The following is a 12,698-nucleotide window of genomic DNA, read 5'->3' on the forward strand; positions in this document are numbered from 1 at the left end:
CTTTTGCTTACTTGCTACCTGTGTATCTTCTTTAATGAAGTGTCTTTTGAAATAACTTGCCCCTTATGTCATTGGATTCAGTTTTGAGAGAGTTTTGGAGTATTTTTAATATATTTTTGACTCAAGTCATTTGTCAGAAATATAATTTGCAAGACTGGCCACTTAGATTGGTTGGTTAGAGCATAGCCTTGTAACACCAAGGTCGAGGGTTCAGTTCCTCATACTGGCCAACTGCCAAAAAAAGGAAAGAAAAGAAAAGAAATACGATTTGTAGATATTTTCTTCCAGTCTGTGGGCTTGTCTTTTTTTCCCCTCTAAACAGTGTCTATCCAGACAAAAGTTTATAGTATTCATGATGTCCAGTTTATTATTTTTTCTTCATGGTTTGTGCTTTTGATATAGTATCTAAAAATTATTGGCTTAACTCAAGTTATGAAGAATAACTCATATATTTTCTTCCAGGAGCTTTATGCTTTTACATTTTAATCTATGATCCATTTTGAGTCATATTTTGTATAATGTATGAGATATAAGTCAAGGTTCTTTTGGGGAGGTTTTTTGCATATAAGCATCTTATTTGAGCAATATTTGTCAACAGCACTATCCTTTCTCCATTAAATTGCCTTTGAACTTTTGTTTAAAATAAGTTAACAATACTTCTTTGGGTCAATTCTTTACTCTCTATAACCTTAGCAATTTCTAAAATTAAACATACATGGGTTTAAAATTTTACGCTTAAAATTCTACAGTTAGATACATGTATTTTTCTTCAACTTCACATATCTCATCTCTTTATTACTGTGAGACCTAATTTAAAGCCATCAAGAATTTGTCTGATTTGTCACAATTTGTCACTGTCTTTTTCTTCTCCTGAATGACCTTTTGACTGAGGGGAGCTTACTATGCTTGATATTTGTTATAACCAATTATTCAAAAAAATCTTGTAGATAAATAAAATGAGATCTGTATATTTATTTACATTCAGAATATAGTGCCCAGTAAAATTATTATTCCCTATTTTTTTATACAATTGAATGAGATAATTTTTTACTTTCTGCTTATGATATCATTTTTCTCTGGTGATCTTTGCCATTATTATAAACAATACCAATTTTGTATTTTGTGTTCACTATATTTCTCTTATTATCTAGGAAATCCACTTTACAAAATAATTACTCTTACTGTCTCATACCCATTAGGGTATCTGGTATCAAAAAGCAGAAAATAACAAGTATTGATAAGGATGTGGAGAAATTGGACCCTCGGGCACTGTGGAGGAAAGTAAAATGGTGCAGCTGCCATGGAAACACTATGGCAGGTCCTCAAAAAATTAAACACAGGATAACCATATGATCCAGCAATCCCATTACTGCGCGTGTACCCAAAAGAACTGAAAGCAGAGTCCCGAAGATATCTGTACATTCACATTTGTGGCTGTACTATTCACAGTAGTTATAAAGTGGAAGCATCCCAAATGTCCGTCAGTGAGAGAATAGGCAAACAACAGGTGGTATATTCATACCATCGAATGTTATTGAGCCTTAAGAATGAAGGAGATTCTGGCACATGTCCCGACATGGATGAACCTTAAGGACATTAGGCCAAGTGGAATAAGCCAGTCACAGAAGACAAGTACTGTATTGACTCCACGTATATATGAGGTGCTAGAGCAGTCGAAATCATAGAGACAGAAAATGAAAAGCTAGTTGCCTTGGGCTGGGGGAGGGAGGAATGGGTACAGATTTACAGTTTTGAAAGAAGAAAAAGTTCTGAAGATTGCTTGTAGAACAGTGTGAATATACATAACACTACTGAACTGTGCACTTGACATGGTAAAGATGGTAGATTTTATGTTATGTGTATTTTGCCATAATTTTGAAAAATTACAAATACTGTACAAAAAGCAGTTACTCCTATCTTTTCTTGATTTTCCACACATATCCATATTAGAAGATATTAAACAGGCACGTAGGTTGGTGACGGGTCATTTAGGGCACAGATTTGATTGGGGTGGGGAAAGTGAACATGGGGAAGAGGTAATACAAAACTTATACTAATTGGCTTGAGCCTCCAAAATTAAATAGACCAAACAGATCAGCATCTGAAATGTATAGATCGTTTGAGTGAATTTGCAGAATTAATTTATTGAGGAAAAATATGAAGTAGCATATTTGAACTTACAGACATGCTTACACTTTCTTATTGTTTCCATTGTTTCTAAGTAAGATTAAAAACACTTAGGTACATTCTTTTAATAGATGAAAATCCATCATTGTAAAGTAGTCACTTAAAACGCCTAATAGCTTTTACTGCAGCAGAATATAACATAGGCCCCAACTGGATAAAATAGTGTTTTTTGATGGCTGGTCTAGATCTTTTTAAAAAGCTCTCCTCAGACACATTCATTCTTGTCACAGCTATTAGTGCCATTTGTTGAGTAGCATGTCAGTGTGATTGGCAGAAAGTCATTCTTTCTTCTTGTGAAAAATCATAATTTTAGTTCATGCTTAAAATAAAAACCTAGCATGAGTGATTTCTTGTTTATAAAGGAAAAGGCGAAATTCCTTTGTAAGTAACAGAGATTAATCACATTGCATGGGATATTCAATTTAATTTTTTTCTATTGGGAGGGAACTCTTTTTCGGGGACTACCTTTCAGAATTTCTTTTCACATTCCTTGCCTGGTTTCACTAAATTAAATACATTACAATACTGGTTTTCTTCCAGATGTTGGCCAAGGGACAGATTTGAATTCTGTGGTCGTCTTAAATAGAAGCTACATCTCAAACTAATGAAATAGGTCCTTTTGTATCTTGGAGTAAGGTTTATGTCTGTTAATCTTTTTTAGCGATAAATGTCTTAGACTGATTAAATAAGTTAATATTTGTAAGTACTTAAAAGAGTGCCTGGCACATATGAAGTGCTCTATAATTATTTAATTAATAAAATATATATCTGAAAGTACTCCATATCTTCTGTGTTCTTTTTAATTATGCCAGTAGGTGCTGCTCTAGAGTGACAGGAGTGTATATTTCAAGTTACGTTTTATATTAACACAAATGACCTGGATTGTCAGCACAACTTACCTATTCATGTTTACATACCCTGTTCTCTTCATTAGAAGCAAGTCTGTTTCTAATAAATAGACCATTTGCTTTAAAGAATTTGTTAGTGTAAAATGACATAAAAATGCCCAGATAGCACTCTTGAAATTTTAGTGTACTGTTTGGTAGTATTACAGTTGATTTCATCTGAGGTTTTATTGTTTTAAAAAGATATCAAACTCATAACCTTTCCCACTTGTCAGATAGTTAAGTACCATATTTTAACATTCTTTATGTTATTAACTAGGTATTTATTGAATTTATTGACATTTTTATAGAGCATCCAGTCGATGCTGAACTATGGTACTTCTTGGTGTTTTACAAATAAACCATCGTTAGGATTAGGCTTTGTGAGATTAACCTTGTTATTCAGACAGAGCAAGCTTTACGCCTAAATAAAGGACCAGATAGAATAGTACCAGATATAGTCCTTCTTGTACACATTTAATTTTAATTAAATTCTTTTGACTTGTTCTTGCTATTTAAAGGAGTGTTGGAAATAGTGTTTGCTACAGGGATGGAAATGTGGCCATAACTTGCACAACTCAAGTGTAAATGAAGATGATTAATCTGAAGTGCAGGAAGGCAAGTAGAAGAGTACTTGGTTTTGTTAGAATTGAGCAATCAGAGAGGCGAAAAGAGATAGGCTGGAAACACTCAGCAGGCGGAAGAGACTATAGGGTTGACATCACGCATACAATGGGATCGAGTTGAAAAGTTGGATTGTACATCGCATACAGGAAAGTGCTGAGAAGGAAGAGAAACAAAACAGGAGAGCTCTTTAAAAGAGGCCAAAGAACACTTTATGTTTGTTTTTGTTTTACTTTAATGTTTTCCTAATGTATTATTTTCATCCTTATTTCTGGCTTTAATTTTGTTACAGTGCTTAATATATTTTCTTTTTTATTTTTCACTCCAGTTTATCTGTGTCTAAGAAAATGTGTTAGACATTTTAGAGATATTTGATGTTCACTTTGAACATATCAAATTTTTTAATATCTTTTTTACATTGACAAAGACATTTGTAATCCAGGGCTGCATATTTTTGTTATTTATGGCAAGATCAATTTGGGTGTGTTCATCTTCTAGGCATTAAGATGTCAAGATGTTCACCTATTACATTAATATGCATAGTCATTTTCACTCAAAGTGTAAGAAACAATATTTTATCATCATAGTGCAGATAAAATTGAATGTTTGGCCTAAAGGTTTTGAGATAGACCTGAAATATAACATGTTAATTTATGCAAATATTTTATCTGAGTATTTATGTTTAATTATACTTCACTTTTGCATGTTTCTGCTCATTATTGAGTCTAAGTGAGCCCTGTGCTTCTACACAATAAAGGAAAAGGCTATTATACCTATCCCACTATTTCTACCTTCTGAGAAAAGAGAAGTTCCTGTAGGATTTCTTCAAGTGTATGGCTGTTTCCTTTTGTTGCTAAACCAGCCACAGACAGGATCCTTGTTTCTGATATGAATCTTTATTTAAAACACCATAACATAAAATTTTAGAAAATTGGGGTATGTGATCCCAGTTATATAGGGTTTACCCTATGGAATCAGAACACGAAGGTACCCACCCCATCTCAGAAATACGGTAATCTACGCTTTCTTTAATATTTACCAATCTAAGCTTTCTTTAATATTTACCAAGCATTTTTACTATATCTGGTGATTTCTGAATTTTATCTTTGAAAAGCTGAATTAGTCATTTTTAAGCTTTTTAAAAAAACTTCTTTAAGTTCATGAGATTTATATTCTTCTTCTTAATATGTTGTAAAACACATTTTAAATGTCCTGATATGACTAGAAATTAATTGGGAATTTATAACTACTCTTATGATGAGATATGCTAGATTGTCACAAAATAAATTTGGACATTTTGCTACCATAATATTTTTTGGAAATTGACATAATTCACTTTGTACATTTAACAAATATTTACAGAGCACCTACATACAATGTGCCCTACTGCACTGTACTAGGCATCAAAAAAACAGGTGTAAGCGAAATAGCCATGGTTGTTGTCTTACTTGTACTTTTAGTAGAGAATAGACACTAATTAAGCATCCACACAAATAATTGCCATATAAGGTCTATACAGAAAAAGTCAACGTTGCTTTGGGAAGGCAAACCTGGGGAAATGATCTGTGTAGAGTATTAGAGAAGGCTTCTGCACAACCATCTTGTTTCTGATCTCTTGAGTATAGGAAAGATTTAGAAAGTAATTGAGTTAATTCCCTTTTATTCTAAATAATTGACCACATTATATGTAATGATCACTGTTTTATACAACAAGCACTTACTATTTGCCTGATATTAGGCTGTTTTTGAAAGTATTATTTAATTTCCAGAACAATCTGTTTTTGCTAACTTAATGATAAGGGGGGAAAATGAGGTAAAGTAACTGACCCAAACTTATAGTAATACAAGTTTGAAGCCAGCTTTTGGTTTCATTTTAACACTATTATGCTACTATTATATGCCAGGTAATTGACAGTATTATAGGTGATACTTGGATTAAATGTCACCATCCCCAAAGTGTTTTATCAGTCAAGATGTGATCACAGAAGGAGAACCATTTTGAGTGATGTAGAATAAGGGATTTATTATAGGGAGTAGACCTTTCACGGTTGTGAGAGTTAGAACCTGAAGAGTGGTCCTAATGGAATGACTTCAGTTTTATGTATGAAAACCCACCTTAACCAAGAAATTTAAAATTTTAAAGGTGTCTACCATGTTTTATATATGTCATGTGGGATTTTCTTGGCAAAACACTGTTCTTTGATTTACCTGGCAGGTGGTCAGTTAAATCGAAGATCAGATTCTGAATATTAAATTTTAAAAATTTAGATATGTAACTGGATTTGAATCAGTCATTAAAACTTCACAGATATTTACATGCTTTTAAATATATGCCATGGGAAAAAGTGGTACCTTTAATAAAAATATATTGGCTAGACCTGGAAGCACAATAGTCCATAGCACCCACAGCTCACATGTTATATTTATTACTATCTGCATAATACTCATATTGAGGACTTTTGCAGTTGTGTTTCTTGAATAGGTTGTCATTTTAATTCATTTCTTTTCTTTTGCCCATGCCTGTGGTTTTTCCATAAACTTATGAATGAGCCACATAAAATTCAGAATTCTTACCTTTCTCCTTTGGCTTCTTTTAGAACCTTTGACCTTATTTATTATGTTCATTTAATCATCATAATTTTCCTCATATGTCATTTCACAGATACAGTGATCTCATTCACAAGCATCATGCTTTTAGCACAAATAGGTCACCTCTTTTAAGAATGTATATTTTGGACCAATGTACTAATCTCATTTTTATCATATGCTGTTTAAAAATTTAAAATTTAGGCTTTCTGTACCTGCTGCCTTGGGTGGATTTCCAGGTACTGTTTATTAGAGTGATCTTTCCGCCTTTTTCTTGACTCTGACTATGGTATTAACTTTTTGTTATTAAGACACTGTCTGTTTAACACATAGTATGCCTTTTTAGTTCATTTTAATTTTTTTTTTTTAACCTCCAACCGTTTTAAAAAATTTTATCCATTTACTCATGTACCACTTCGGTTGGTACCTTTCAAATGCTAAATGCTGTCCCATCTATTCTTAGTAATCATGCTGAATTTTTCTGTCCTTTTTAATATTTAGATTTTATTGGATGGATGTCAATTGCATCTTCTCTAACTGTGTCTTAAATAATTGCCACTTAAGGGAATTAAGAACTACAAGGGAAGGAAAATGCTGACCCGTAGACTAAGCAGAGGGAGAAAACGTTCCCACTGGGTCCAATTTCCTAAGAAGGACCATCAGGATAGTGGCTAGGGCCTGAAATTATGGTCTGAATGACCTCTAGAAAATGATCAGTTCACAAAGGAACTTGGCTGTGTTTGCACCAAGCAAATAGGGATAGGTAGTAGTCACCCCACCAGAGGAGACAGCTTGCTCCCTTGTCCTTGGAAGGATTATAAAAGCACAAGGAGGGAAAACAATAATTTAGAGCCTGGAGATAGAATTGACATTGCTGGATAAAACATGATCCAAAGTTCAGTGTGAGCTAGTGTAAGGATGCCTTTTGATCCAGGAGGGAAGGTTAATAAAGTATCCTAAATTCTAAAGGTGCATTCTTGATCACATATCATTTATTTATTATATTTAGGAAACTATTTCTGTTGCTTGTAATATGTATTCATTTATATATAAATGCATACCTAAAACACCCTTTAGATTTCTCACTCTGCACTTTCCTTTTACTTTGTTTTTTATTCTGAAATCTGGACTCTTAAGAGAAAATATACTGAAATATTTTAATTAAAAAATGAGAAATTGAACTTCTTTATTTTAGTTAGATCTTTATATATTGACAGGTAATCACTATGATGTTTTCTATTTAGAAACAAAGCATAAGATAACAAGTAGATTTTTTTATATGATGATGTTCAGTAGCTCAATAATAATTTGACATCAGAAGACTAATATAGAACTATCTTAGACAATTGTGTTTTGGGATCTTTTATTTATTAACCACAGACATTTAATAATTGAAGTGTGAAGGAGTGAAGCAAAGAAGGAGATATTAAATAATGATAAAGTAGGCATTATGTCTTTTTAAAAATTTTTTTCACATGAATAGAATTTTTATTTTAAATGCTTACATAATCAGGTGATGATGGAGACAACTTCATAATATTTCCATAACCTTGGGGTTACATAAGACAAAAACCAGAACCAGAAAAGGGGGAAAAAGTAAACAAAGTTTCACAATTAGGAGAATATATTTGCAACACATAAAACAGAGATAGGATTAATATAATTAGTATTCCGACAGAAGATCAGTATTCCTAATATATAGTAACCTCCCTCTGATTGACTGGTTTTTTTGAAAAGACAAATCTAAATAGGCATTTCAAAATGCAGATTACCAGAAGGATATGCAAAGATGTTTAACTTGTATTTATGTAGTTGTCACTACATCAGAACAATCAGATACCCATTTTATCAACAGGCAAAAACCTGAAAGGTTGAGAATAACCATTGATGAAGCCTACGTAAGAAAAGTAGGACTCTCATGTTTTACCAGTGGGAGCGTGAACTGCTACAGCTCTACTGGAAAGTAAGCTAGATATAGCTTTTAATATTTAAAATGCACAAAGCACTTGACTCGGCAGTTCCACTTTTAAGCATCAGTCTTGCAGAATGAATGTACTACTTTGTAAGGATACTGGGTAACAGTCGGGAATAGGAAATAATGCAAATGTCCATCAGGAGGAGCGTGTTTTTGGTGTTTTGTTTTGTTTTGGCAAGTGATAAATGCTTTATTTTTTTAACATGGAGGAAGCTTGGTGGTGGAGATGTGACCAGTGATGTTTTTATGACTAACAGTTGGAGAGTTCAGGCTTTCTCTCTCATAGAATATAAATATACCCCTCTACATGTGTATGTAATTCTTACCAAAATTAAGCTTATTCACTAAAAGAAGATTTGCTACCTGAACTTCCTTCTGCGGGTTTTTCAATTCCGCTGTCAGGCACTGAAGCATCTGGTCTCTCCAGAAGATCTGGGTCTAATCCTTCTGCCATCATTTTGTTTCTTATCACTGTCCCTGGAACTATCACCTGAATCATTTTGAGATAGCTGTTATATCTTGGACCCTTGGCTACAGTAAAGATATCTTCTGCTGAGACTTCACTTCCTGTGGTCCAGAGTCTTATGTCCTGTTCTGCTGATTGCTCTGAAGTGGGTTCAGAATGTGACCCATTTGTGACACTAGTGACACTTAAAGGGACACTTCAAACGTGTCATCATTTAGGGCTGGGATAGATGACAACTTTGCATCTAACATATGGAGAGGTATTTTAGTTTTTTGGATATGAAGAGAAAGGTCTGTCAGTTTCTCCTCATAAACTAGAAAAGCGGCTGAGGAGCTGTAGAGTGAGCACCACAGATTGGTTCAGAAATGCCACCATTCTTTTCTGTTGAATAGCTGGCACCTTGGTTGGGTCTGTGCCCAACCCCATGAGTGGAAGCCCGTTCTCTTCCATCTCCTCAGCGGGCAGAAGGTCCTGTTCAGTAAATCAGAGCATGCTCGTGCAATGGGTAAATGCACAGCTATTAAAAAAGAATTGGATGTAAATGTATTTTCATCACTGTGATGTGGTTGCATGCAAAAAGCAAATTGCAGAGTGCTATTCCTGCGGTGATAGTTTTGTTCTTAAAAAAGTAAAAAAGAAAACCTGCATATAAATTTGTTTGAGCATAAAGAATTACATGGATAGTATACACTAAGTTGTTAATATTTATTATCTCAGGGGATAGGTTTACATGGTGGATGAGTACTTTCCATTTTTTTTCTATATAAATAGCTCTATGTTGCAATATCTCTATAATTTAAGAGCTTCTAAAAAGATTTTTTAAAGTGGTATGATGAGTATGTCCTGTTTTTATTTTAAATGTATACAATTGTTTAGAAAAAGTTATGGAATTAATAATGCAAGCTTTTCTGTATTTTCTGCATTTTCTACAATACGTTGCTTTTTGTAATCAAACGAGAAAGGAGCAAACGCTATTAAAACTATTCTAAAGACTCAAAAATAGAAATTAAGGAAATAGACCCTCTGCTCAGTTGATTGAAGATTGCTGATGTGGTATAGCAGGAGGAACAATTGTTCTGTGATGAGGTAAACCCAGATTTTGAACTAACTCTGACACTTCCTTGCTGTCTGATCTTGGGAGACTTACCCAATATCTGTCAGCTTTAATTTTTCTGTGTATGAAATGGATCTAAAAACCTATCTGGTCATGGGTATCTTGAGAATTAGCTTGTTCATTTACATTTAAAGTCTCAGTTACAATGCCTTTCAAATAGTTCTTGCCAATTAAGTCATTGACTTTGCTTCAGATTCTGAATATTAAAAGAAACGCTTAGTTCACTTGCTGGTGCAGGGATGGACTTATGGACAGGACATGTGTGATCACAAGCCTTGTGGAGCTTGCTGCAGTGAGAGAGGCACACATCACACACGAGTCAGCAACAGCGTGTAACAGCCGTGGTGAGGCCTGCATGGAGACAGAGGCTCTTATGAGAAAGCGGAAGGGTAATGGAGCCAGGTGGCAGTGGAAAAGTCTGCTGAGAAAGTGGTGGTGTTCAGCTGAGCCCTGAAGGGCAATTTAGACAGGGTAGCTGGGCCAAGGTCACGGTGTCCTGGGGAGGCTGAAGAGGTTAGTTTTTTTTTTTTTTTTTTTTTTTTTAAATAATCAAAAGGATTCTTTATTTTAAATGTAGATAGTATTATAATTCATGAAAATAATTTGTAATAGTTAACTGCCTCTTAAATATTGTCTTATGATGCCTTCTGAAGTTAAAAGAATGTGGACTCAATCATTTTTTTAAAAGCATCTATTTAAATTCTGTAATTGACAAATGATAACAGAAGTAAAAAAATTAACTGTCTCTTATGAAGTTTTCTAAGAAAGGAAATCATGAAAAGTTTCTGATCAGCTAAAAACCATTTTATCGCTAAAAGGGATTAAAAAGAAGCATGAGTAAATCAGAATAGAGATGTCCATTTCCTGGGTTTTGTCCTTCTGTGCAAACCCGACTTTTTAGAGTTATATTCTGATTTCCGTCTATAAGCAAGAAATTCTTTAATACAGCTCAGAAATGACCTTTATGTCTTAGTGTAACATACTTTTTCATCTGCTGATGGTCACTCTGTGCTCCCGTCTATACCAGATCCACTGTGTCACCTCTGTCTAACCTTCCCAGGCATCTGCAGGAGAACAGGGAAATGGTCATCCTCTCCAAGATGGCTCTACCCAACCAGCGAATCAGTTCAGGGCTGTCGAGGTTAGTGCAAGCCATATTTGGAAGGTGTGTTGAGGCTTTTGAACTAAGCAGAAGGGAAACCAGTGAAGATTAGTGATAAGGGGGGACATGGTAAGATTTGTATCACTCGTTAGCGTTGTGCCTTGTTAAAATGTTTAACTTTCCTATGCTCTGTTTGCTTAAAAACACTTAAGTAATATGTCCTACTTTGTGCGACTACTGTAAGAGAAAATGAAGTGTCTATCCCAGTACCACTGCATACAGTGAAGACAGTGAAGGGCACTCCCTCACTTCCTGCATCCTTCTATTCACCTGCAGTCCCTGACCCCACGCAAGTCACATCACCAAAGCATGTGGCCAGCAGGGGCAGAGAAGGGAACTCACATTGCTCCAGTGTGCTGCTCAGTTTTCTTCTGTTTGTTTATAATTAGGTTACTTGAACCACGTGCATACAATGCACTTGCTGTCTTTCAAAACGTTCACACACACATGCCCTTTGTTAGCTCAGGGTGGTGGTGGTAGGGAGGACTGAGGGAGGGAGCGCCCTGCCTGGATCTGTGCAGTGGGCCCAGGGGTGGGACACCTGCCAGGCTCATGTCCCTCCCCTGCTCACCTCACTCCTGGAGCCGAGGCTTTCCAACTGGGCAGCTCGTTCCTGTTGCCTTCTGCAGAACTGATGGTCAGTGGCTTCTCAGATGCGCATCGTAATCGCAAAGGACATCTGCTGATCCTTCATTGCCTGCGGATCTAAGTGCTGATTTCTTGCTCAGTTATTTGAGGATGTCTGAGGTCTTGTTAGCACGTGTGTGTCACCACTCCCTGCCTGTGCTCCCAGGCAAGCTCCCTGTCCCTTAGCCATCTGAGTTGTTCTGCAGGAGGGGCTCCCAGGTGGAGCCCAGTTGCTCCACAGGTGCCTGCATTCCTGAAGCACAGTGCTTAGTAGGTTTTCCCACAAGTGGCCCACTGATTGAGGGGTCAGATGATATTCCAGGAATGGAGGGAAACACAAAACAAATAAATCCAAACACACACAAAGTTCTGTAATGGATTGCTGAGCAAATATTTGAATGTTTCAAAGACAAAAAGGGTTATAATAAAAGTTGCTTTAGAGTGCTATTAAATAGGTTTAGCATGTAAATTATTTTTTCTTTAGGTAATAAATGAAATTGCTGGAGTTTTTTCCCTTCATTCATTTCCTATTACATAGCCTATGCATGATGATATCAACACAGAGCTGTATCAAAGGTGCTTTTACAAGAGAAAATACGTAACCTTAAAGCTGAACTCTGCAAAATAAAGGAAAAATTTCCCTAACAATGGTGATGGACATATTCATTGATGATTATTTTGTTCCTTCATATAGAAAGTTGACAAAGCTATTGGAGAGCTCCAATCCCGCCCCCCTCCCACCACCGTATACAGATTTACTGTATTCTCAGTGACTTCTACAAAATGGCGGGATAGTGTTAGAATAAAATCTGTTAGCCTGGAAAACAAGTATCTCCATTACTGAATAGGGATACTCCAAGGGGTTGAGAAGCACCAAGGTGCGGATCTGATGACTGAAGCACACTTGGTAACAGCCACCCCCTCCTTAAATCACATCATGTGTGAACGTTCTCTGCAATCCGTTTAGTGCCACACACTTATAAGCTATTATTAATACAATCTACAGAGAAAAAGGAGATTGTGATTTTCATGTCTCCCAGAATCCTTTTTGCACGTATCTTCCCTGCAGGATG

At 35.5% G+C, this 12,698-nt stretch overlaps 1 protein-coding gene and 1 pseudogene across 1 annotated transcript in view; one reads left to right on the top strand and one right to left on the bottom strand.

Moving 5' to 3' along the window:
• The window catches only part of ZNF407 (zinc finger protein 407), a 445,122-nt gene that overhangs the window by 310,410 nt on the left and 122,014 nt on the right, over nt 1-12,698 (top strand). The gene's annotated exons all lie outside the window — the stretch shown is intronic.
• On the bottom strand, nt 8,594-9,172 carry LOC134361493 (WASH complex subunit 3-like; annotated as a pseudogene).

The sequence above is a fragment of the Cynocephalus volans genome, chromosome 13, assembly GCF_027409185.1.
Source record: "Cynocephalus volans isolate mCynVol1 chromosome 13, mCynVol1.pri, whole genome shotgun sequence".
Taxonomy (NCBI): Eukaryota; Metazoa; Chordata; class Mammalia; order Dermoptera; family Cynocephalidae; genus Cynocephalus; species Cynocephalus volans.